The following is a 6,144-nucleotide window of genomic DNA, read 5'->3' on the forward strand; positions in this document are numbered from 1 at the left end:
TGCTATGTAGAAAAGGTCAATACATATATGCGTATATATGCACAGCCTAGAACTATGCAAAATGTAAAAAACATGTGTTTAATATACAATTGATCGTATATTTTATTGTGTATTTTGGTTTACATAATAAATAATTTATTATGAAACCGTGTTTTGGCATTTTATTGATAGTACTTTATTTCTATGTATCAGTGATTTACACAACGGAACATATCTAAGGATTACTTCCCTTTGGCGAAGCGCCCTCTTCCGTCACTGATTTCAGTTTTCCATCCAACACGGGGGTTGTTGCGTCCCGTTAGTGTATTGCATCCCTCTCCCGCCTAACCCGCACAGCCACCACAGCTGCCACAAAAAAGTACTAGAATGTGTACTTAACTTAAAAAAAGTGTAAACGCCAAATATAACATATGTTATATTTAAATGCCATTGTGTGTACATAGCTGGAACATTATAAGTTGTTCACTGGTCACAAGTGGGTCATGGACTGATGTACCTCCGATGTTTGTTTATGAGCCCGAAACATCGAAGGTGTATCAACCCATGGGTCCCGAGGGACTAGAGAACAACCCATATATCCTACCGAACACCTCAGTGTTAATTTTAAACTGTTAATTTTAAACTATTAATTTTAAACTGTTAATTTTAAACTGTTAATTTGAAACATGGGTATCGGATAGTACACTTCGGCCAACCTGTGTGAATCACACGATTCGTATCTTGCACCTCGCTGTTTTTCCTGCAGGTATTGCCGCGTTGTAATTTCTCTTCTTAATATCAGACTCAGAGGAACAAGATGAAGCTGAAATAAAGTAGAGTCCACAGATACCCTGTCTTGATGGTAATGGCGGACAGACTAAGTAATTACATACTCATCCCATATTCGAACAACGGATTACAATCTACAATCAAAACTTTCAGATTCCTAACAGACGAATGGCTGTTGACCTGGATAAATAGCATTCAACAAAACGCGAATCCTACGGGAAGACCGTTGTTTGGACTGCATCTGCCTATATACGGATTGATTTCTCCAAACTTTCAAATCGCTGACAAAGAGACGAACCATTGTGGACAGGAAAGCGTGAATGTTTCAAGAACACGTTTATCTTGGAGTGCTTTGTATCCCCATGTGACATTATCGTTGTCAGCTGGTCGTATGTCTCATTATCATTGTCAGTGTTTAGCTTGAGGTAACATAACTGACATAAAACTGAGACAGCCTTAAGAAAATATAAATCTGTTTTTCAGTCGGCCTACTAAAGGATGCTTAGTTGAACCTCCAGTATAAACGTAATCAACAATAGAGTTCTATTACAGTTTCACAACTTTCCAGATCCTCTGAGATCTATTGCATTTTCAGTCATTTAACTGACTCTTTAGATGATACTTCTCACACAAAAAACAAAGCATTTCTGAAACAACATTTTTGTGTGTGCAAACACGACTGTTCACACGGACTGAACGATGATGACATTAACGAACCTCTTTCCTTTGACAAGAATGGATTATATCTACATGTTAGGTAGGAGAAAGTGTAGGCGATCGCGTGCAACAAAAAAAAAACACCCAAAAAATAAAACAGAAAAAAACCCCAAACACCTAAACTACATTTGTTGGGGTTTGATAGTTAAAAATAGATAAAATTCTTACAAAACGCACTTTGTGCGACTACTCACGACTGCAGAACGACATGAGGTACATAATATAGAACGGCACTTGGCGGAATGTCTCAGTGCTGGTGACTGCGCATTTCCATTGCCACCGAATCACCGAATTCCACATTGTAGTGATCTGCAAAGCACAATAATGCAGCGACCGCTGCTCAGACCATTCAAGGAGTGCCGCACACCCAACCCCGACAGTCAGTAACCGCGCAAGTCTTTCCGCCGGCCTATCGCAAAGTAACCGTTAACGTCATCAAGGAAAAGGGAACAAATGGTGCCGAAATCATGTCCGTCAACCTCTCTTGAGGTGGAATATTGCTGTTTCTAACTGACTTGATCTCCGACCCGATATTTTGACATTTTGACGTCAATGTCTTGGACATTGAAATTTAATAAGCTGTCTGGTTTCAACCCCCAACTATTAAAGCTTTATTGGGGGCTTTTTGATTGTTGCTATATTTAGAAAGTTAAATAAAACGTTAGCAATGTACGCTTCCTTTTTGTGACTAGAGACAGAAACAGAATACTGAATAAGAATAATTCGAATGTTCTACATGAAATGAAAGGTGCTGTTTAAGCTGCTATTTCATCTGCTATGAAGTCCACCCTAAAACATATAAAACAGTCAATATGTTCCACGAAACAAGTATTATCAAATGTCAGCATGAGTGGTATGAATATCAATGTCGGGGTTAATACTGTGGCGGCCGGGACTCAAACTTTCAATAAACCTTGTCAGTCTTGTTTTCAGGAAGAGTCAAACACTTCTTTTCAATGAATAAATAGCTTTTATAATAAAAGTATGACCTATGGCTTCAGTGGTAGTCACTGTTATGTAGATATAGTGATGGCTTTATTACTTGGTAATCTGAATAACTCGATGGTTAAGATAATAATTCGTGTCTGTGTTCGAAAAGTGCAGTCTATTTATAGCATCAGCTATTATAATTGTAAGGACAAGGGGAACTTTCGGGCTGAATTATCTGCCCTTAGTTTGAGACTGACCTGTAGACTGCCAAAGTCAGAATGACCCAAACTGGATCGCATCATATTTATAGGTGCGAGAAAATGGTCACATGTCAGTTCTAGACCAATCAAATCACGAGATATTACGTCCCGTTACGTCCTTATTCTTTTGAGGGATCTACTTTCACAACATGAAACCACTGAAATAAAAGGGAAGACGCATTACCTCAGAAGGTAATCTGATACGAAAATGACTATTTTTACCCACCAATTAATTACACGTAATTAATTCATTAAATGCCCTCCAATATCATGAGATCAACAATTGCGTCTCTCTACGTCCTGCTACGTCCTTGCTGCCTGCTCAGGGGGACGCAATAACAGCGAGCGACGTCGACTGGGAACTATGATGGACAATTCAAAGACGAAGATTACAGATGTCAGGAGGCAATTGGGGCTTATCTGACACATACGATGCTTAACAACATGACTCAGTCGCTCATACAATTTGACAGTAGCACTGGAAGTCGTATTTATAGAAAACATGTTCATAAATAATAATGCTGAACATCGCGTATGAATACAACAGTGGGAATCACATAGTTCCCGTTGTCAGAATTAACATCGGCTTTGCAACATGACCTGACAAATCATCAAATACAATTCTGGGTTCATCTGTTCGTAATTCACAAGATTACGTAAACTTATAATGCAAAACACTAATCTGAGTCAACAGTAGCGGTAACCCCATTGCGACATAGGCTGGCTGTCACAAAGTTAAAATGGCGGGCGTCACCGAAACACGTAGCTTGGCCCAGATCACAAATTCACCAAAAAATGGTTAATTAACAAGTGTCACAGGGATTATGTCACAGTTTGTCGAAGGACAAGGTAAGATTAATCCATATCTGATAGTCAGTTTTCGAAACTGAATGCTTAGAACAAGGAAATATAAAAAAAGTGTGGTCAATTCAAAAGTGCTTGAAAATGTAAACAAGATCGTTTTGACAGGCGACGTTGTTGACATTGACTCTTACAAAGTACAACTGTGTTCTAAACCAATAGCGTAATGTGATGGCAATAGCTTATGATATTTTACGAATGGCAATACATTATAATGCTTCAAACAACATGCTACGATCTTTGACAGATTTCTTACCAAAAAGAGATTTCAAAACACTGAATTACGTGAAAACGAGGTTGCCAATAATATTAGTATATACTCGCAAAACTAATTACATGATAATTATGGTAATAATTTCTGCACTGCCATTAACTATAAAAATTACAAAAGGAAAATACATAAAAAGATATCTCGTAATGACTAATCATTTACAAGCTTTTGTATCTTATAAATTTTGCAATTTAACTGGAAAAAAAAAAAATTTCTCAATCTTCGTGATGGCCATCACATCACCCCCTTCTTCAAAGGTCAGGTCCCCTGACCTATTAGTCAACCTCCAGACGGAGACCGATCCTCTCTGCCTCAATAGAGCGAACAATCCCGTCCGTGTCGGTGGTCCTGTGACGTTGGGCTGCTTGATACATCAGGATCGTGGCTCTTGCTGTCTGACCACTGATCCTTCCCTGGGAAATGTCCGATAATTGTAGATTCGTGATTTCCTCGATGATGAATGGTCCTCAGAGTGGATAGCTGTCCCGGGGAGTGCAAGCATATTCCACCTGTCATGGAGGAGACTTCTGTCAATCCTTGGGACTCGTCCTTGAAGGCCTTCCTCTAGAGTCATAGCAGCGAATTCCCATTGGAGGAGTCTCTGGTCTGGGCTGAGGGTCTCCCAGTTCCGAGGAGGCCAACTGATGTTTCTTGTGCCAGCTGAGAGATGGATGAGGTGGTTTGTCCAATCTCCGTGCGGGCATGCATCCAACGGACAGAATCTTCCTGGCCTCTCTTGCTGTATCTTCTTCCCTGGGCCTCCTGGGAGAGCTCGGTCGTTGGTGGTCTGTACCCTCAGTTCTTCTGGGAAGCTTGGTGGAAACCTTCCTTGGGGACCTACTGGTATAACGTGATCTTTTCTGATGCCTCTCTGGGGTTCTCGTCATCCGAGGCTTGGGTGACATTGGTGTTGATGGGAATGGAGAGGTCCAGTGGGTGATGTTGGTGATAAGGCTCTTGGGGATTCCAAGAAGTGATGCCAAAGTGGCTCTTCGGGTTTCCAGCTGTCCACCCTCCAGTCGCTTGCCCTGTCCACCAGGTCGTCTCACGTGTTCTGCCCTGCCGAGAGCCCTCATCCGTCTCAGGAGATTATCAAAAGACCTTGCATCTGCGATTGCCTCTTCACTAATAGAAGCCTCATAAACAAATCCACCTCCAGGGGTGAAGAACAATGCTGTGGCGCTGCCGTTCTGAAGAGTGATATTTCTGAGTTCCAGATCAGTTGACGTATCACACTGGCTGCTAAAGGGATCGTATTCCACGGTTTCTGTCTCCTCCTCCTGTGCGATGCTGATGTTGCCTTCAGTGATGATTGACAGGACGTCTGAGACTTCGACTGATTCAGCAGGTACTACCTTGTTCGCCTTCAGGGTCTCCCACCCTTCTTCCCATTCTTCCTCTGTCCTTGGTGCACTTCCTTGGGTGGATGCCCAAAGAAGGACCATTTCCCGCGTGGAACTTGATAGAGGTGAATTCCAAACTGGAGTAGGTACCACCCTCCTGTACACTGCTGGGTTGAGAGCAAACCAGGCAGCATTGCTCTCAGATGCGAAGTCGGGGTCCAAGTCTTGGAGCTGAATCTTGTGCTTGGCATCACAATGTCGTTTCCACTCTGAAACCCTAGCGAAGGACTGAAACGCTGGGCATAAGATGCAGGCAACCTTGAGCTTGCGATGGGGTGCAGCAGCAAGGTGATTCTTGAGCTCTTTCTTTGTCTGGAAAGACTTATCACAGGCGCCAAGTCCACATTCATATTTACTTGCCATCTTGGGTAGTGTATTCTGTAACACAAATATTTTGTTTTAGGATGTTCCACACACCCAGTAAAGCAGCATATAATTCTGTTATAAATGCCATCACATTCCATTACACTATTGTTTATGTTGTAAGGTCAACTCTACCACCCTAACTCTGGTTTGCACAGATCCCTAATAAAAGCTGTAGCATCGCAGGACACAGCACAGCTTCTGTCTCTACATGGGTCACCTTCATCTGTTCTGTGTACTCCGTTCTCATACGATGCCCAGATCAAATGCCACAGAAAGAATGATAAACAACATCAAGCCAGCAGGTTCCAGGGTGATCAAGCCTAGTCTTACTGCCTTACGTGATGGATCCATCGTTGTTCGCTGCAGCACTTCCATCAATATATTTTTTTCTGTTTGCAGATATCTGGCGCTGTATGATGACACAAGTTAAGGTTCCACCCTTAGAAGCTTCAAGTCCTAGTTCAGCTCCCTACGATTTATTAGAGCAATCCATGCAGAAATGACTTCATTGCTTCAGTTCAAGATCCTTTTTCTTCTTCACCTTGTTCTAACGATATATTTACATGTT

Source organism: Haliotis asinina, chromosome 15 (genome assembly GCF_037392515.1).
Source record: "Haliotis asinina isolate JCU_RB_2024 chromosome 15, JCU_Hal_asi_v2, whole genome shotgun sequence".
Lineage (NCBI taxonomy): Eukaryota > Metazoa > Mollusca > Gastropoda > Lepetellida > Haliotidae > Haliotis > Haliotis asinina.